Below are 21,605 nucleotides of genomic sequence, written 5' to 3' on the forward strand. Positions count from 1 at the left end.
TTATGAATTTTGACTTGCTGCTTTTTGTTCTATGTTGCTCGGTCTCTATGCTACGTCTTGCTTGTCCTATGTTGCTATGCCTGTATGCTGTGTCTTGTTCTATGTTGTTATTGTCTATATTGTAATTGTTTTTAATAACCTGCCCAGGGACTGCGGTTGAAAATTAGCCGGCTGGCTAAAACCGGCACTTTTACTGAAACGTTGATTAATGTGCACTGTCCCTGTAAAAATAAACTTAAACTTAAACTTAAACTTAAGTGTTTGTGGTTCATTAAAATGTTTATTGTCAAGAAAAAAAAAAGAAAAAAAAAGTGTATTGAACTCCATTGAAGGGATGTGACATCATTCTTCAGCTCCTCTCTCCCCAGGGGTAGCAGCTCCTCTCTCCCCAGGGGTAGCAGCTCCTCTCTCCCCAGGGGTAGCAGCTCCTCTCTCCCCAGGGGTAACAGCTCCTCTCTCCCCAGGGGTAGCAACTCCTCTCTCCCCAGGGGTAGCAGCTCCTCTCTCCCCAGGGGGTAGCAACTCCTCTCTCCCCAGGGGTATCAGCTCCTCTCTCCCCAGGGGTATCAGCTCCTCTCTCCCCAGGGGTGGCAGCTCCTCTCTCCCCAGGGGTAGCAGCTCCTCTCTCCCCAGGGGGTATCAGCTCCTCTCTCCCCAGGGGTAGCAGCTCCTCTCTCCCCAGGGGTAACAGCTCCTCTCTCCCCCAGGGGTAGCAGCTCCTCTCTCCCCAGGGGTATCAGCTCCTCTCTCCCCAGGGAGCAGCTCCTCTCTCCCCAGGGGTAACAGCTCCTCTCTCCCCAGGGGTAGCAGCTCTCTCTCTCCCCAGGGGTAACAGCTCCTCTCTCCCCAGGGGGTAACAGCTCCTCTCTCCCCAGGGGTATCAGCTCCCTCTCTCTCCCCAGGGGTAACAGCTCCTCTCTCCCCAGGGGTAGCAGCTCCTCTCTCCCCAGGGGTATCAGCTCCTCTCTCCCCAGGGGCATCAGCTCCTCTCTCCCCAGGGGTAACAGCTCCTCTCTCCCCAGGGTAGCAGCTCCTCTCTCCCCAGGGGTAACAGCTCCTCTCTCCCCCAGGGGTAACAGCTCCTCTCTCCCCAGGGGGTAGCAGCTCCTCTCTCCCCTAGGATGTGAAGACATCGGTGACTTAGCCCACAGCCAGTGGGAGGGTCCGGGAAGGAATTTCAACAGCTAAATCCATGAATACATCACCAGTGTATTGCCCAAAACCACTCAAGAACTTCAAATATAGACTCTGACCTGTCCAATGAGCCAAACTGATTAAATAATCCCACAGTACCTAAACTCTCTCTCTCTCTCTCTCTCTCTCTCTCTCTCTCTCTCTCTCTCTCTCTCTCTCTCTCTCTCTCACACACACACACACTGCAGTAATTAGAATCCCTATATCAGCTTTTTAGTGATAGTCTACTGTGTGTTCTCCACTCCTCTGTCTCTCTCCATCACTTTCTCTGTGTCGTCTATTGATGTCTTTCATCTTGTCTGGTGTCTCTCTCCATCATATCCTATTATTCTGTTGCTGTCTCTGTGTCTTGTCTGGTGTCTCTCTCCATCATATCCTGTTCTTCTGTTGCTGTCTCTGTGTCTTGTCTGGTGTCTCTCTCCATCATATCCTATTCTTCTATTGCTGTCTCTGTGTCTTGTCTGGTGTCTCTCTCCATCATATCCTATTCTTCTGTTGCTGTCTCTGTGTCTTGTCTGGTGTCTCACTCCATCATATCCTATTCTTCTGTTGCTGTCTCTGTGTCTTGTCTGATGTCTCTCTCCATCATATCCTATTCTTCTGTTGCTGTCTCTGTGTCTTGTCTGGTGTCTCTCTCCATCATATCCTATTCTTCTGTTGCTGTCTCTGTGTCTTGTCTGATGTCTCTCTTTAGTTTTGCAATCCAAATTTGGAGCTATTGGAATTGTAACATGTTGTCCCATGTACATGGTGTAATTTACTGATGGTCCCTAACTAGCCCCATAGGGATATCCAAATTCAACCCAGATTTACCACTGGCATTATGATTGGGTCGCGTGCAGTTGCATTCTGAATTGATTATTACTTGGTGTAGTCATGTGGGCAACCTTCATTTACGTTGAAATGCAGTCACAACCACAAGTCTCACTAAACTCAGTTTTGGACAAGACTGACTTTATGACCAAAGTTATCCAACATTTTCCAGCTGAATTGTGCCATGTTTATTCTGGTGATAACTGGATCACTGGCTGTCTCATGGAGTGTGTGAGGGTGAGTGTCATGGTCGGGATGGCCTGAACTCAGAGCCTGATAGAATACCAAGGAAAACCGTAGTAACTGCAGTAGAACATGGTGGAACAAAGCCAGATGGCAGTAACCTCACTTACTGCTGTTTCCTTGGTTTTTACTGGGATTTTGTAGTTGCATCAAATTTTACCCTCCATTTTCTCTGAAACTGAAGATAATTGAATCAGGACACTTTGTCACAAGATATAACAGATACTATGAAGCCTGATTTAGGTCTGATCTCATTTTGACCAAATATGTAGCAGCAGTTTGCAATTGTACGGCAGAATAGCTGTGCACATAATCCTAATGCCTCTTCATGGACTACATTTGAACACTTAAACATTGTCTTCTTTTAGGGAGGGACCTGGTATGGTATGGTCACATTGCCTAGTGGTTAGAACGTTGGGCCAGTAACTGAAAGGTCGCTGGTTCGAATACCCAAGCCGTCAATGTGAAAATATGTTGATATGCCCTTAAGCAAGGCACTTACCACTAACTTGCTTCATGGGTGCAGTACTACTATGGCTGACCCTGTAAAACAACACATTTCACTGCACCTATCCAGTGTATCTGACAATAAAAACATATATATTTTTTGCAATTACAACAGTTAATTTAACAATACTGGTTATAACTCTTGTTGACGTTGATCCAAGGACACCTTCACTTGCATTACCCTCTTACTGCAGAAAAATATTCTCATGAAATCATGTGACTTATAGTTAGAGAGAACGATTCCTGTAAACGCACACTGCTACAAGCAGGAAACAAGGTATGGACAAACCAGAAATGTGACATTTCTGTTTGATAGAAACCCTGAATGATGAATGTGTGATCTATCTTGTCATATTTTTGGCCAACCACATTGGAACATTCTAATCTTTAAGGACATGAAGTATGGAGTCATTGTTTTCAGGAAGGTGTCTCCATGGTGATAGGAGGGACAGGAGGCAGACTAAGGGCAAGGGCAGCCGCCTGAACTAATGCCCTACAAAGGCAAAGAGCAGTCCACGCAAATGTCCGTGCATATCAACCATAACCAATGATCTGACCTATGACCCCTAAAATGCTGATACTGAACTCTGCCTTTGTATGACCTTAAACAAGTATATGGGTAATGCAACGGCAAAGTGCAGCATCAAGAAATCTAAATATGTTGATCCAACTTTCTTGTTGTTTATCTGTTTGATGGAAACTGTTTGATAGTTGTTTCTACCTTCCAACTGTATTTAATGGTGTTATGTAGTCGTGTTTTCATGTTTTCAATGTTATATTATAGTAGGCCTAAGGTTATTTCATCATAGAGAATGTTTATACTTAAGAAATATTTGACATTGTATGACTATCATTATAATGCTGTTTTACCATTATTTACTCTCTCTCTCTCTCACACACACACACACTCACAGACACACACACACACACATATCCCCCCCCCACACACACAGTAATTAGAATCTATAGAGCAGCTTTAACTGATACAGTCTACTGTCTGCTCTCCCCTCCTCTGCCTCTCTCCATTACTTTCTCTGTCTTCTGTTGCTGTCTCTCTTGTCTCCCCTCTTCTGTTGCTGTCTCTTGTCTCCCCTCTTCTGTTGCTGTCTCTCTTGTCTGACCTCTTCTGTTGCTGTCTTTCTTGTCTCCCCTCTTCTGTTGCTGTCTCTCTTGTCTCCCCCCCTTCTGTTGCTGTCTCTCTTGTCTCCCCCCTTCTGTTGCTGTCTCTCTTGTCTCCCCCCTTCTGTTGCTGTCTCTCTTGTCTCCCCTCTTCTGTTACTGTCTCTCTTGTCTTCCCCTCTTCTGTTGCTGTCTCTCTTGTCTCCCCCCTTCTGTTGCTGTCTCTCTTGTCTCCCCCCTTCTGTTGCTGTCTCTCTTGTCTCCCCTCTTCTGTTACTGTCTCTCTTGTCTCCCCTCTTCTGTTGCTGTCTCTCTTGTCTCCCCCTTCTGTTGCTGTCTCTCTTGTCTCCCCTCTTCTGTTGCTGTCTCTCTTGTCTCCCCTCTTCTGTTGCTGTCTCTCTTGTCTGCCCTCTTCTGTTACTGTCTCTCTTGTCTCCCCTCTTCTGTTGCTGTCTCTCTTGTTGACCCTCTTCTGTTGCTGTCTCTCTTGTCTGCCCTCTTCTGTTGCTGTCTCGCTTGTCTCCCCTCTTCTGTTGCTGTCTCTCTTGTCTCCCCTCTTCTGTTGTTGTCTCTCTTGTCTCCCCGCTTCTGTTGCTGTCTCTCTTGTCTGCCCTCTTCTGTTGCTGTCTCTCTTGTCTCCCCTCTTCTGTTGCTGTCTCTCTTGTCTGCCCTCTTCTGTTGCTGTCTCTTTGTCTCCCCTCTTCTGTTGCTGTCTCTCTTGTCTGCCCTCTTCTGTTACTGTCTCTCTTGTCTCCCCTCTTCTGTTGCTGTCTCTCTTGTCTGCCCTCTTCTGTTGCTGTCTCGCTTGTCTCCCCTCTTCTGTTGCTGTCTCTCTTGTCTCCCCTCTTCTGTTGTTGTCTCTCTTGTCTCCCCGCTTCTGTTGCTGTCTCTCTTGTCTGTCCTCTTCTGTTGCTGTCTCTCTTGTCTCCCCTCTTCTGTTGCTGTCTCTCTTGTCTGCCCTCTTCTGTTGCTGTCTCTCTTGTCTGCCCTCTTCTGTTACTGTCTCTCTTGTCTCCCCTCTTCTGTTGCTGTCTCTCTTGTCTCCCCTCTTCTGTTGCTGTCTCTCTTGTCTGCCCTCTTCTGTTGCTGTCTCGCTTGTCTCCCCTCTTCTGTTGCTGTCTCTCTTGTCTCCCCTCTTCTGTTGTTGTCTCTCTTGTCTCCCCGCTTCTGTTGCTGTCTCTCTTGTCTGCCCTCTTCTGTTGCTGTCTCTCTTGTCTCCCCTCTTCTGTTGCTGTCTCTCTTGTCTGCCCTCTTCTGTTACTGTCTCTCTTGTCTCCCCTCTTTTGTTGCTGTCTCTCTTGTCTCCCCTCTTCTGTTGCTGTCTCTCTTGTCTCCCCTCTTCTGTTGCTGTCTCTCTTGTCTGCCCTCTTCTGTTACTGTATCTCTTGTCTCCCCTCTTCTGTTGCTGTCTCTCTTGTCTGCCCTCTTCTGTTGCTGTCTCGCTTGTCTCCCCTCTTCTGTTGCTGTCTCTCTTGTCTCCCCTCTTCTGTTGCTGTCTCTCTTGTCTCCCCTCTTCTGTTGCTGTCTCTCTTGTCTCCCCTCTTCTGTTGCTGTCTCTCTTGTCTCCCCTCTTCTGTTGCTGTCTCTCTTGTCTGCCCTCTCCTGTTGCTGTCTCTTTGTCTCCCCTCTTCTGTTGCTGTCTCTCTTTTCTCCCCTCTTCTGTTGCTGTCTCTTTTGTCTGCCCTCTTCTGTTGCTGTCTCTCTTGTCTCCCCTCTTCTGTTGCTGTCTCTCTTGTCTCCCCTCTTCTGTTGCTGTCGCTCTTGTCTCCCCTCTTCTGTTGCTGTCTCTCTTGTTGACCCTCTTCTGTTGCTGTCTCTTTTGTCTGCCCTCTTCTGTTGCTGTCTCTCTTGTCTCCCCTCTTCTGTTGCTGTCTCTCTTGTCTCCCCTCTTCTGTTGCTGTCGCTCTTGTCTCCCCTCTTCTGTTGCTGTCGCTCTTGTCTCCCCTCTTCTGTTGCTGTCTCTCTTGTTGACCCTCTTCTGTTACTGTCTCTCTTGTCTCCCCTCTTCTGTTGCTGTCTCTCTTGTCTGTCCTCTTCTGTTGCTGTCTCTCTTGTCTGCCCTCTTCTGTTGCTGTCTCTCTTGTCTTCCCTCTTCTGTTGTTGTCTCTCTTGTCTCCCCTCTTCTGTTGCTGTCTCTCTTGTCTCCAGTCACAACCACAAGTCTCACTAAACTCAGTTTTGGACAAGACTGAATATATGACCAAAATTATCCAATATTTTTTCCACGGAATTGTGCCATGTTTATTCTGGTGATAACTGGATCACTGGCTGTCTCATGGAGTGTGTGAGGGTGAGTGTCATGGTCAGGGATGGCCTGAACTCAGAGCCTGATAGAATACCAAGGAAAACCGTAGTAACTGCAGTAGAACATGGTGGAACAAATCCAGATGGCAGTAACCTCACTTACTGCTGTTTCCTTGGTTTTTACTGGGATTTTGTAGTTACATCAAATTAGACCCTCCATTTTCTCTGAAACTGAAGATAATTGAACCAGGACACTTTGTCACAAGATATAACAGACTCTACGAAGTCTGATTTAGGTCTTAACTAATCTTTGACCAAATGTGTAGCAGCAGTTTGTAATTGTACGGCAGAATAGCTGTGCACATAATCCTAATACCTCTTCATGGACTACATTTGAACACTTAAACATTTTCTTCTTTTAGGGAGTGAACTGGTATGGTAAGATTACCTAGTGGGGCCAGTAACTGAAAGGTTGCTGGTTCGAATACCTGAGCCGTCAAGGTAAAAATCTGTCTGTGCCCTTAAGCAAGGCACTTACACCTGATTTGCTCCAGGGGGCGCTGTACTATTATGGCCCTGTAAAACAACACATTTCACTGCATCTATCCGGAGTCTGTGACAATACATTTACAAATATTTTATTTATTTATTACAACAGTTAATTTAACAATGCTGGTTATAAATCTTGTTGACATCCTCTGTAGCTCAGCTGGTAGAGCATGACGCTTGTAACGCCAAGGTAGTGGGTTCAATCCCCGGGACCACCCATACACAAAAATGTATGCACGCATTACATTTACGTCATTTAGCAGACACTCTTATCCAGAGCGACTTACAGTTAGTTCATTTTTTTTCATACTGGCCCCCCATGGGAATCAAACCCACAACCCTGGCGTTGCAAACGCCATGCTCTACCAACTGAGCTACCTCCCTGCCGGCCATTCCCTCCCGTACCCTGGACGACGCTAGGCCAATTTTGCGCCACCCCATTCGTCTCCCGGTTGCGGCCGGCTACAGCAGAGCCTGGATTCGAACCAGGATCTCTAGTGGCACAGCTAGCACTGCGATGCAGTGCCTTAGACCACTGCGCCACTCGGGAGGTTAGAATGACTGTAAGTGACTGTAAGTCGCTTTGGATAAAAGCGTCTGCTAAATGGCATATTATTATTATTATTATTATATTATTATCCAAGGACACCTTGACTTGCATTACACTCTCACTCCAGAAAAATATTCTCATGAAATCATATGACCTATAATTAGAGAAAAGGATTCCTGTGAACGAGGCCTGCTACAAGCAGGAAACCAGTTATGGAATGCGTGATCTATCTTGTCATCTTTTTGGGGTAACCACATTGGAACATTCCAACATTCATCTTTAAGGACATGAACTGGCAGAACAGGTTTCAGCAAAGTATGGAGTCATTGTTTTCAGGAAGGTGTCTCCATGGCGATAGGAGGGACAGGAGGCAGACTAAGGGCAAGGGAAGACACCTGAACTACTCCATACTTCATGTCCTTAAAGATTAGAATGTTCCAATGTGGTTGGCCAAAAAGATGAAAAGATAGATCACACATTCATCATTCATCATTCAGGGTTACTATCAAACAGAAATGTCACATTTCTGGTTTGTCCATACCTGTGTTTCCTGCTTGTAGCAGTGTGCGTTTACAGGAATCGTTCTCTCTAACTATAAGTCACATGATTTCATGAGAATATTTTTCTGCAGTAAGAGGGTAATGCAAGTCAAGGTGTCCTTGGATCAACGTCAACAAGAGTTATAACCAGCATTGTTAAATTAACTGTTGGAATTGCAAAAAAATATATATATGTTTTTATTGTCAGATACACCGGATAGGTGCAGTGAAATGTGTTGTGTTACAGGGTAAGGCATAGTAGTACAGCACCCATGAAGCAAATTAGTGTTAAGTGCCTTGCTTAAGGGCACATCAACAGATTTTCACATTGATGGCTCGGGTATTTGAACCAGCGACCTTTCAGTTACTGGCCCAACGTTCTAACCACTAGGCAATGTGACCACACCATACCAGGTCCCGCCCTAAAAAGAAGACAATGTTTAAGTGTTCAAATGTAGTCCATGAAGAGGTATTAGGATTATGTGCACAGCTATTCTGCCGCACAATTGCAAACTGCTGCTACACATTTGGTCAAAGATGAGTTCAGACCTAAATCAGGCTTCATAGTATCTGTTATATCTTGTGACAAAGTGTCCTGGTTCAGTTATCTTCTGTTTCAGAGAAAATGGAGGGTCAAATTTGATGTAACTACAAAATCCCAGTAAAAACCAAGGAAACAGCAGTAAGTGAGGTTACTGCCATCTGGCTTTGTTCCACCATGTTCTACTGCAGTTACTACGGTTTTCCTTGGTATTCTATCAGGCTCTGAGTTCAGGCCATCCCGACCATGACACTCACCCTCACACACTTCATGAGACAGCCAGTGATCCAGTTATCACCAGAATAAACATGGCACAATTCCTGGAAAAAATGTTGGATAATTTTGGTCATAAAGTCAGTCTTGTCCAAAACTGAGTTTAGTGAGACTTGTGGTTGTGACTGCATCACAACGTAAATGAAGGTTGCCCACATGCCCACACCGGGTAATAATCAATTCAGAATGCAACTGCACCGACCCAATCGTAATGCCTGTGGTAAATTTGGGTTGAATTTGGATATCCCTATGGGGCTAGTTAGGGACCATCAGTAAATTACACCATGTACATGGGACAACATGTTACAATTCTAATAGCTCCAAATTTGGATTGCAAAACTAAAGAGAGAATCAGACAAGACACAGAGACAGCAACAGAAGAACAGGATATGATGGAGAGAGACACCAGACAAGACACAGAGACAGCAACAGAAGAATAGGATATGATGGAGAGAGACACCAGACAAGACACAGAGACAGCAACAGAAGAATAGGATATGATGGAGAGAGACACCAGACAAGACACAGAGACAGCAACAGAAGAATAGGATATGATGGAGAGAGACACCAGACAAGATGAAAGACATCAGTAGACGACACAGAGAAAGTGATGGAGAGAGACAGAGGAGGGGAAAACACACAGTAGACTATCACTAAAAGCTGATATAGGGATTCTAATTACTGCACTGTGTGTGTGTGTGTGAGAGAGAGAGAGAGAGAGAGGAAGAGAGAGAGAGAGAGAGAGAGAGAGAGAGAGAGAGAGAGAGAGAGAGAGAGAGAGAGAGAGAGAGAGAGAGAGAGAGAGAGAGAGAGAGAGAGAGAGAGAGAGAGAGAGAGAGAGAGAGGAGTGTGTTTAGGTACTGTGGGATTATTTAATCAGTTTGGCTCATTGGACAGGTCAGAGTCTATATTTGAAGTTCTTGAGTGGTTTTTGGCAATACACTAATGATGTATTCATGGATTTAGCTGTTGAAATTCCTTCCCGGACCCTCCTACTGGCTGTGGGCTAAGCCACCGATGTCTTCAAATCCTAAGGGAGAGAGGAGCTGCTACCCCTGGGGAGAGAGGAGCTGTTACCCCTGGGGAGAGAGGAGCTGTTACCCCTGGGGAGAGAGGAGCTGCTACCCCTGGGGAGAGAGGAGCTGATACCCCTGGGGAGAGAGGAGCTGTTACCCCTGGGGAGATAGGAGCTGTTACTCCTGGGGAGAGAGGAGCTGCAACGAAGAGAGACTGCGACCCTGCTCAGGGAGAGCTTATCGATTGGTGATTGTTGGGGCATGTTTGGCAGGAGCTTCAGTGATGAAGACTGCTGAACTTGCTGATGTTTCACAATATGCCATGGCCGTCTCAGTCACCAGGTCTCAACCCAATTGAAGACAACCATCAACAAAACAATAAATTATGGAATTTCTTGTGGAAGAATGATGTCACATCCCTCCAATAGAGTTCAAGAGACTATTTTTTTCTTTTTTCAACCTTGACAATAAACATTTTAATGAACCACAAACACTTGATGTTTAGGGATGGCACACACATAGGGAGACAGTTTGCGTTCCTTCTCACATATGCACCTAGGAAGATGCAGTGTTTCTCAACCTGTCATTTTACATAATGTTGCAAGACACATACCATCAAATGAATCCATAGACTTTTGTCCATATTTACAGAAGGCTGTCATTTCACAAATTGTTCCTATATTGAAAGGACATAGGGAAAATAAAGTCAAACATTTCAATACATAACAAAATAATAACAACAATCACAGCATTACTCAGTCTTAATGTATTTTAACCATATTAACCAGTTTAATCAAATTGTTTTCATTTGGAACACTAAATCAGAACTACATTTGGAGTTCCCGACACTTGTAGAATGTATGCCAAGGCACATTGTAAGAGCTATAAAGAGACAGGGAGTGGGAGAGAGAACAGGTAGAACCTGATATGGAAATGAGCAGAACAAACTAAAGGAACTTTCCACCACCGAATGATCATTCCAGACTCTACTTCTATTGAGAGACATATAAAAGGTAAGACGACGATTGTTATGATATTAATATAGTTGATGATATTGTTATGTGTATTAATATAGTTGATGATATTGTTATGTGTATTAATATAGTTGAAGATATTGTTATGTGTATTCATATAGTTGATGATATTGTTAAGTGTATTAATATAGTTGATGATATTGTTATGTGCATTCATATAGTTGATGATATTGTTATGTGTATTAATATAGTTGATGATATTGTTATGTGTATTAATATAGTTGATGATATTGTTATGTGTATTCATATAGTTGATGATATTGTTATGTGTATTAATATAGTTGATGATATTGTTATGTGTATTAATATAGTTGATTATATTGTTATGTGTATTCATATAGTTGATGATATGCTTTGTAGACAGTGTTATAATAGGCCTACTCTCCTTAAAATGTTTTGGATATAAATTAGATGCGTGGGGTGAATTCGTTCTGTTTCCATCTGTGTGCCCCCGGGTGATCACTCCTACACTATCTAGAGTCTAAAAGGGTTATTTGGCTGTCCCCATAGGAGAACCCTTTGTAGAACCCTTTTTGGTACTAGGTAGAACCCTTTTGGGTTCCATGAAGAATCCTTTCCATAGAGGGTTCTACATGGAAGCCAGAAGGGTTTTACCTGGAACCCAAAAGCGTTCTCCTATGGGGACAGCCAGAGGACCCTTTTGGAACTCTTTTTTCTAAGAGTGTACTGTATATAATATAAATAATATGCCATTTAGCAGATGCTTTTATCCAAAGCGACTTACAGTCATGCGTGCATACATTATTTTTTTTTGTTTATGGGTGGTCCCGGGATCGAACCCACTACCTTAGCGTTACAAGCGCCGTGCTCTACCAGCTGAGCTACAGAGGACCACCATAGGTCTATAGACTTGTCTTCTTAAAACAGGCTTAAAACACAATAAGCAACAAAAAAAATTCTAATCTACTGTTAACTCTTTTCACTCAGGAAGGTATGTTGTGTGAAAGAGAGACAAATAAATACTGTGGAAAGACTAACAACAACTTAAACTTCCTCAAAACAGGTTGTGTGTGTTCATTAGTGCCCACCGTAGCAAAACATTTGGCAACATAAACCGTTTAGGTCACGTTGGACAGCGTTTGGAGTAAACTGTTTATGCAAAAAAATTTAACTGTTGGCTGCGGAGTAACCTAATGAATACGACCCAGGTAGTAGCCTACAACTCGGCTGTTGATGTCTGCCTGATGCTGTAACCTGAACTTAGCCTGAGGGGTGTACTATGATGCAAGCTAGATATACTGGTTTTCTAAAGTTAGCTTCAGTTATCTTCACATTCCAGCACAGGCCTCATCCATAGGAATGTACAGAGTGCTAGTCATCAGGAAGGTGCTCTCTCAGTAGAACGGAAAATATATAATGACTTGACAGTCTAATCATACAAAATGGCGCTAACTGGACGTAGGCAAGTCAAATTCAATCAGTGGAGGTTGCTGAGGGGAGGACGGCTCATATTAATGATACCATTCCACCTATTCCGCTCCAGCCATTACCACAAGCCCGTCCTCCCCAATTAAGGTGCCACCAACCTCCTGTGAATTCAATACATCAATATTCATTCATCATAGTTCTACATTTCACATTTCGTATGATAAATGTAATTGTATCATAGTTCTACTATAGTGTAGCGATCTGTGCAACTTCCGGCGTGAGTTTACTGTGAACACTGAGGCTGTACCCACTTTAAGTTACAGTTTTAACAGAGACCAAGTAGGCTATTTGATCATAATGTAAAAAAGGCCTCCAATGACATTTAACATGGAAATAGCTGTTCTATCATTCAGCCTACAGTAGCAGCCAATGTGTGGTGTTCAATGTAAGCCTACATTCCATGAGACATTCCAAAAAACATGCAGAACTTGACATTAACCTGTTTATCTATTTGTCCTTCACACAAGGAGGAGGTGACTGAAAATGTTGTTGTGTTTGATGCAAGAAACCACTTTACTAAATCAAATGCATAATTATTCCCATGTACTATGATGCAATTCCAACCAAGTAACCCAATTGGCGCCAATGGCGCGATGCGTAGGTTGTTTGCCTTTTTACAAGTGCAACCTGGGTTCACTTCCCTGCCCCGCTGTTTGCTACATTGGTGTCAGAAGTAGTATGGTGTCTGTGAGGCCATCAGATTGCACAGCTCGGATGTGTGAGGGGTCTGAGTAGTCGAAGCACGAGACTTGCTTTTATAGGGGGCAGTGTGAGACAGGTTACAATTCCCATTGCAGCAATAGGGTTAACCTAGTTTTGGCCAGCGACCTGGGTTCACTGCCCTGCCCCGCTGTTTGCTACAATATTAATATCACAGGCTACCCGACGTCCGTTGAACAAAGAGACACTATAATATGAGTGAAAGGATTTTAGGATAATATCAGTAAGTGTTGATTTAAAGTTGTCTTCTGGGTTCAGCCTTCTAGCTTCCTTTATCAATTGGGTGAAATGTAATAAATGACATGGCCTCAGAGTTTGGAGATAACCAGTCCCAGCTTAAATCACCATGAGAACCATTTCATTATTTCCCCAGAGCAGCAAGGGAATCTAGAGACTCAACCTTCGCAGAATCAGAATCACCTTTATTCGCCAAGTACATTTACATGTACATATGTAGGGTCTTAATTTGAGCCAGTTTGCTACAGCAGGAAAATATTCCTGCAGCAACAGGAAATGTGAATTATAATTAATGGACATTCTTGTAGCGGTTGATACATTTTTAGTAAGGGAGACTCAAGTCTGCCATTTCTAAGTGGAAATTACAAACTTCAGAAGCCTTTTAAAACCTCAAATACACTACAAGTTTTACATTTACTGCGTTGAGGGAAAGTTATTCTGCAGTGGGGGTTGATCAAATTAAGATCCTACATCTGTACACATAATTCTACATGGTGATTTTTTACATTTTAGTCATTTAGCAGACGCTCTTATCCAGAGCGACATACATACATTGCGAGTGCATACATTTTTTTTTTATACTGGAATCAAACCCACAACCCTGGCGTTGCAAATGCCATGCTCTACCAACTGAGCTACATCCCTGCCGGCCAGTCCCATAATAATTAAAATGTCCTGTTGCTGCAGGATTATTTTCCTGCTGTAGCAAACTGGCTAAAATTAAGATCCTACATCTGTAACAATACACCTCTCTTTGATGTACATGGCTATATCAGGATTGACTTTTGACTATTTGACATCTTTTATTTACTGTTGTTTAGGCTGGTTGAATGAGTCGCCCATAAAAGCTACTTCATCTGCAAGAGAACAGGCGGCTGCACCAGCGACTGTCAGAAGTTATGTGATTTCCTCATATGGTCTCCCGAGTGGCGCAGTGGTCTAAGGCACTGCATCGCAGTGCCAGCTGTGCCACCAGAGATCCTGGTTCGAATCCAGGCTCTGTCGTAGCCGGCCGCGACCGGGAGACCCATGGGGCGGCGCGCACAATTGGCCCAGCGTCGTCCAGGGTAGGGGAGGATTTGGCCGGCAGGGGATGTAGCTCAGTTGGTAGAGCATGGCGTTTGCAACGCCAGGGTTGTGGGTTCGATAAAATAATGTATGCACTAACTGTAAGTCGCTCTGGATAAGAGCGTCTGCTAAATGACTAAAATGTAAAATGTATATGAACGTGAAAGTAAGTGTGTAGCCTACGCAGTTACACAATGGCTGTTGAAACTGTGGCACATATTTCTCGGTAACATTAGAAGTCGGATAAATGTGTTGAAATGTAGGAAAGACGGGCAGACTCTCGTAGGTCTAGGCTAAACTACAAACGATTATAAGGTTAGGTCGATGTCAGACATTCAATAGTCAGAGTAGGTTTGAGCTATGATCACAGAGAGTCCCAACAGCAGAGTCCCGACAGCAGTCCCAACAGCAGAGTCCCAACAGCAGAGTCCCGACAGCAGAGTCCCGACAGCAGAGTCCCAACAGCAGAGTCCCAACAGCTGTCCTATCATTTCTCTTCATTATTTCTCTTCATATGACAAGGATTAAAAAGGATTTGCCTGTAGATTGTCGCTTTGATTCATGATGATGACTGCTAGCTAAGATTTTGAAAAGTATGATGTTGACATGATCAGTCCAATCAAAGCTACTGTAGATATAATGTGATTTGACGTCATTTTATCTGTGACTCTGTGGCAGCACCCAAGGGGCTTGTATTTTCTAGCTCTACCCTTAGACTTGGCAGTGACGTAGTGTCCCCATGAGTGACAGAACACTGAGCCAATCACGGCGCAGCACTCCGTATTTTCTTCTGGCTTGCCCCACCACCACAGAAAGCACTGAGCTAGGCTGAAACACCTGCATTTTGGAGCTGCCTTACTCAAGAAAACAAAAAAGAGACCATGTTTGTATGCGGCTATATTAACTCAATGATATATATATTTTTTTGCATTTTTTGCAAACTGATATGTGACACGTATTAATGCCAAAATAACATGCAAAACAGGAAAGGCCACCTGCCCTTAATGACGGGTCGCTGGTTGAGAGAATGCCAAGAGTGTGCAAAGCTGTCATCAAGGAAAAGGGTGGCTATTTGAAGAATCTCAAATATAAAATATATTTTGATTTGTTAAACACTTTTTTGGTTACTACATGATACCATATGTGTTATTTCATAGTTTTGATGTCTTCACTATTATTCTACAATGTAGAAAATAGTAAAACAAATATGAAAAACCCTTGAATGAGTATGTGTTCTAAAACTTTTGACCGGTCGTGTATATATTTTTTACATTGTTAGCAAACTGATATGTGACATGTATTAATGCCACAATAACATGCAAAACAGGAAAGGCCACCTGCCCTGAATGACGGGTCGCCACTTGCTGAGGTATAGACCTTGATCTGCTTTACACAACAACAACAAAAACTGTTATACATTATAACCTAGCCTACTTTAAATAATAAAACATATCTTAATTGTTGCAAAAAACCTTTCTGTATAGATCACTGATCCCCCCCAGATCAATCAAGCCTGTTTTAGCCCTTCTGTCTACATTCTCAGATACGTTTAGAAAAGAACAGATTCAAAAATAATAAATGGCCGACTTTTAATGAATACAAATAAGTGTGTGACATGGCCATGGTGAAGAGATGTCACAACTACATATTCATGTGATTGCATTAAATCACCTGACTGTTTCGATATGTCTGTTAGTAAATGTTTTGTAAGAGATAATTAATAAATGATAACAATTCACATTCAATAATTACTGTGTTAACTACAACCAACATGTTGGATCTCTGTTTAGGGGTCAGTGGTCTAAAATGAGTCTCTCTGGGGAGAGAGAGGAGGGGGCCCTGCCTCTAAAATGAGTCTCTCTGGGGAGAGAGAGGAGGGGGTCCCTGCCTCTAAAATGAGTCTCTCTGGGGAACATGACACCAAAGCTAAGAGGTGAGATGACAATTTTGTTTAAGAATTATTAAGAGTTTATTTCCTAAATGCTATTTCCACAATTTTTCACATGTGTTTTTTAATCAGAAATGGTTGCTTATGGGTACCTTCAATATTACTGTTCTCAGATGTTTAATTAATAGATTTTAGATTTTTATTGCAAAACGCTATATATCCATTGTTTAGCTGAAATTGAATGTTCGTATCCTGTATATTTGACTGTATTATCTGGTTGTCTCACGTAGCTATCTTAAGATGAATGCACTTACTGTAAATCGCTCTGGGTAAGAGCATCTGCTAAACAGGTGGGGCTCTGCCCTGAATGACAGGTCGACACTGCTCCAAAGCAACTACATGTTGCACAGGAACCACTGACTCACTGCATGTTTCTATTATCAAGACACCTGCTGGTACCTCTTAACTGGTTAGGACAGCTCATGAGGTGTCCTAAATATCTGCCAACTAGGTGGGAAACTTATGAATAGAGGCTTCATGCATAGCTTTAATTTATACCCATAAGAGTAGGACTAAAACGGCTTTATTCTCAGCACTTATACGACACATTTTCTACTCTGAGACGCTTTTTGGAAATGGGCCCAGATCTCAAAATATTGTAACGACCCAGTATTAAATGAGTCTGTCTGGGGAGGGAGAGGACCAATTTTCTACTCTGAGACGCTTTTTGGATACGTGCCCAGATCTCAAAATATTGTTATAAAAAAACGTAATGTTTGTTTAACATTTTTTAAAGAAAAATGAATATTACTAATGTACCTGACTGTTAAGACTTGGTTTAGTTTATTATGTTGCTCTGCTCATGTCCGCGTTCTGAAACTGTCAGCGTCCCCGTACAGAACTGTTCGCGTCCACGTACGGTTTGGCGGCAAACATATTGTCCAGTTAGGAGCAGAGTGGTCTGAGGTGATCGTGGGGAACAACGACAGAGTTCGTTACAGTGTTGAGACACCTACGTTTATTGTTCAATTTGCTTTTTGGTCAGTGACAGAATGAGTGTAGCCAGATCCTTTTCACTCGCTATCCTTGTTTCATTTTGTGGTTCACCGGATTCGTCATCATCCTCGAGACGAGGGACAGACGAAACGACCTGCTAGCTAGCCAAGCTAGTCGGTACGGCTAGCTAAGCTAGCTACTCTACCAGCAGCATCCTAGTTATCCTAGCTACCACTAGATCGTCACCGGCTGCCTGCATTTCTTGTGGACCGATGGAGCTCCCTGGTTGTTTCTTCCACCTGTTAAATACCGTGGAGGTATTTAGATGGACGGTAACTTTACAAGATGGACGGTAACTTTAGTGTTTAACCCCTCTGTGTCCAAGGACTGAACTTTTGAATATTATTTTCGGGGCGCCTCAAGTGACATTTTTTACAATGTTTATTTCTGATAAAATTAGTTCATTGCATCCGCCATGGAGCCCAGTTTCATAATATTACCTTCTGTCCCTGGTTATGAAGTATTTGCGAAAAAACTGACCTTATTTTAAGGCATTTTTCACCCTACCAGCTCCTATTAGTTCTATTGAGCTCCGTGACTGTCAAGTTGCGTCAATTCAAATCTGGTATTTGGGACAAAAGAGGTCAACACGACTTCTAAGATATACTTGTATTTTAATTACTGCAAAACCTTCAATGGTAAATATGATGTTCGTATATACGGGTCCACTGAAATACCACGCAGGGCAGACAGAGAACTAATCCATTGTTATGAGTTCTCCTTAAAATACTCTGACAGTTTTTAGTTCCCGCTCTCTGCTGGTCCCAGCCTCTTGGCGCTCCACCGTTGCACACTGTTGCCAGGCATAAGTTCTTGTCATAACAACCTGTCATGGTGAGAAGAGCCAGCTCCCCTAGACACCATTCCTACGTCCAAGGACGGTTCACAGATCACAAAGAAGCAGTATAGTCTAATATTTGGAGACACAAATTCTTATCTTTCTACTCCCTAAAACAGCTCCTCACATTAATCACAGCTTGCCAGGTGAAACAACCCACATCAGCACAGTACAGACCCTCCATGCCTTAATTATTAATGCATTCCTTCCAAGCTAGTCATCCCATCAATTATGAGAATAATAAATCCCCACATGACACCGACTCGCCTTCAGAACGTTCTATTCCCAGCCCATTGTTCTGCGTCACAATGCCAGCTTCACTATTGTTATCAATGAGACCTGCCTGCGTTAACCCTGTAGGTTTACCTCAGTTAACTTATTATTAACAAGGTTACGGCTACTTGGTGAGCATTAACCCTGTAGGTTTACCTCAGGTTACTTATTATTAACAAGGTTACGGCTACTTGGTGAGCACGCTCACTGTTACATTTTAGTCATTTAGCAGACCCTCTTATCCAGAGCAATTTACAGGAGCAATTAGGGTTAAGTGCCTTGCTCAAGGGCACATCTACAGATTTTTCAACTAGTCGGCTCAGGGATTAGAACCAGCGACCTTTCGGTTACTGGTACTATGCTCTTAACCACTAAGCTACCTGCAGCTCAGTTCCCCTGAGCACAAGTTGTGGTCACAAATAGTGCTAGCGATGGCTGGCGGATATCCATCAAACGTTAAACATTTTCTGGTCATGTTTAACCATATTTGTTTTCGGAAAAAGGTGTACAACCTAAACAAAACGTATGTCCTATCCTCTTTTTCAAGATGTGGTCTATTTAAACAGCCAGAATACATTTTTAATTTAAGAAATAACAATTTTTATTTGACGATTTGTTGTTTCTAAATGGCTGCTGGCCATTAACAATTTTGTTAATCAAAACCTGTCTTGGCGTTTGCTGTTTTTTTGTTTGTTATTAGTTATTTTATGATATGTATTATTGGAAGGCAGAATGCTTGATAAACAAGCCACATTAGTTTTTATTCTCAGCTGCCTCACCAATGTCTGTACGTGAATAAATAACTTTGATTTGCTAAATATTTCCAATATACATGTATGGCAACATAAGACAATGAAGCATCAGTTATAGGCTACAAGCAGCAATATGATTGACATAAAATAGGATGCAACCAAATACTTTATGTCCCATGATTTTCTAAGATGGTCACTCATTACTTTAGTTAGCTATATATCTCGTATTAGGCCTGTGTTGCTTTTGGAAGAGCAATTAAATAGTAACTATAGCAGGTGTTGAACCCCGGGTAAATAATCACAAGTCAGATGCGTTAACCTCAACCCTAGTATACATGCATTATAAAATATTGTGAGTAAACAACCTCGGAATAGATAAGACAAGAGTGCATCTTCCAGCCCACCAATGAATTACATCATACAACCCTCGCGGTTAGCAAATGTACCTCAACATGCCCCTCGCTTGTGCTAGACGGCAGAGTGCTCGCTGCTGGTTGATGAATCTGACAATGAATGTACTAGGAAAATACGTTTTTCTCGACCAGAGGTGACTAAATTAATGTTCAGGCTTATTGATAATCGTTATAGTAATGAAGTATAATTTCAAAACATGAGCATAAAACAGCTAATAATAAACATGAATCATCATTATATTATTTCACAGTAATCTGTTAAATGCTTTTTCAGTCGTTCCTCTTGCATTAACAGTGTGGAAAGGGACAGTAAAAAACATGTGCAGGAGTTTTCCTGTGAGGGGGAATGGTGGTGTATCCAGGGAGAAAACTAAACTAAACTTCTGAAATGTCATTCATGGTCTTATGCTGCCATCTATTGGAATTATTTAGTAACTGCAGTACTACTGAATAAAGTGTATATCCTTACTAAGGTAGTAATTACTCAGAATTTTAATAATATGAAATTTTCTATTTCATTTTACCTCTTACAACCATAAAATAACCATTTATAGCATAACTAACAATGAAACTGACATAAACCAAAACATCATACATTTAGTTAACTATATATATATATATATATATATATATATATATATATATATATATATATATATATATATATATATATATATACTATTTATTTAGATGGGTGACATTATCTGCCAAAGTAACACCACTGTAGATAAAGAAGAGCTCTCCAGTAGGTGTACCAAAACTATCAAAGGCCATTTTCTCAAAATTGAGGTTACAAGTTAATCATCTTTCAAAGCAGAATTACTTTCCCATTGTTCCTCAACTGTAGTGTATGATATACCTTTTTCTAGCTCAGTCTCTACTTTTATCCAATGTAAAAAACACAATTTCAAATTTTGCTAGATAAGAACGAATCGAGCCGGTCGGTCACATTTGACTGTTTAAAACCTAGCAGTACTACTTATTTCTCTGAGAGTGAGGCAGATATATATTATTACTGTGTAAAACCTAGCAGTACTACTTATTTATCTGAGAGTGAGGCAGATATATATTATTACTGTGTAAAACCTAGCAGTACTACTTATTTCTCTGAGAGTGAGGCAGATATATAGCATTATGCAAAAAAAACATGATTATGTGTCTCTCTGAAATGAAACCATCAAGTGATAGATTTGTCTCTCTGAAATGAAACCATCAAGTGATAGATTTAGGAAACAAGCGACCGGGAGACTCATGGGCGGCGCACAACTGGCCCAGCGTCGTCCAGGGTAGGGGAGGGAATGGCCGGCAGGGATGTAGCTCAGTTGATAGCGCATGGCGTTTGCAACGCCAGGGTTGTGGGTTCGATTTCCACAGGGGGCCAATATAAAAAAATATATATGTATTCACTAACTGTAAGTCGCTCTGGATAAGAGCGTCTGCTAAATGACTAAAATGTAAATGTAAATGTAAACTAATACATGTCTGTCATTGAACAACCCCATACCATGATTAGATAGTGAAAAAACACACCAATCTCTTTCGTAATTTCTTTAAACAATAGAAGCTAATTTACTAACATTTCTGAAAATGGATATAAAGCGTTTTGGAATGAAACTCTTGTTTCCCCATCTGAGCTCAGAGTAGATGAGAGACGTAATGTTTGTCTCTGTTGTGTTGAAGCCCAATCAAGCAGGAGAGACCAGCCTCCCCTGTACCCAGCTGTGTGTCCATGAAGAGTTACGAGTCTATGGACCTTCCTATACAGTTTAGAGAGGGATACTTTTCTAGTGAACAAAGGTAAGAAAAACTCATGGGTCATGGTCAGTGAGTTAAACAACACTGTCTCTAGTCATTTCTCCTCTCCCATTTTACAATTTATTTTTGTTGTTTTCATAATCCATAGGCTAATCCTTTTTTCCATTTTCATAGTCCTGAAACAATATTAAACAAACACAACATTCCCTCCCTGTGTGTGTGTGTGTGTGTGTGTGTGTGTGTGTGTGTGTGTGTGTGTGTGTGTGTGTGTGTGTGTGTGTGTGTGTGTGTGTGTGTGTGTGTGTGTGTGTGTGTGTGAATGTGCACTCCCTGGATGAGGAGATGTAATCTCATGTTTTGTCCACAGAAACCAACAGGAGAGATCAGAGTCAGAGATTCTCAGTGGTCAGTCTTCCCAGAGTCATCAAACAGACCTGGCCTCCATATTCAGTGTATGTGGTCCTGTTATGTACATTTGTTTTTGTTTACCTCAAGTAAAGTTGATCTGTCAATCATTAATTAATATGTTAATGA

The 21,605-nt window shown here is 42.3% G+C and overlaps 1 long non-coding RNA gene across 1 annotated transcript; it reads left to right on the top strand.

Annotated features, from left to right (window-relative positions):
* Positions 1 to 16,004: 16,004 nt before the first annotated feature.
* LOC123483538 lies at positions 16,005 to 21,474 on the top strand. Its single transcript, XR_006658301.1, has 3 exons — positions 16,005 to 16,029; positions 20,997 to 21,113; positions 21,439 to 21,474. It is a non-coding gene; the product is annotated as an uncharacterized LOC123483538 (long non-coding RNA).
* Positions 21,475 to 21,605: the final 131 nt, after the last annotated feature.

This window comes from Coregonus clupeaformis, unplaced genomic scaffold (assembly GCF_020615455.1).
Source record: "Coregonus clupeaformis isolate EN_2021a unplaced genomic scaffold, ASM2061545v1 scaf0149, whole genome shotgun sequence".
Classification (NCBI taxonomy): domain Eukaryota; kingdom Metazoa; phylum Chordata; class Actinopteri; order Salmoniformes; family Salmonidae; genus Coregonus; species Coregonus clupeaformis.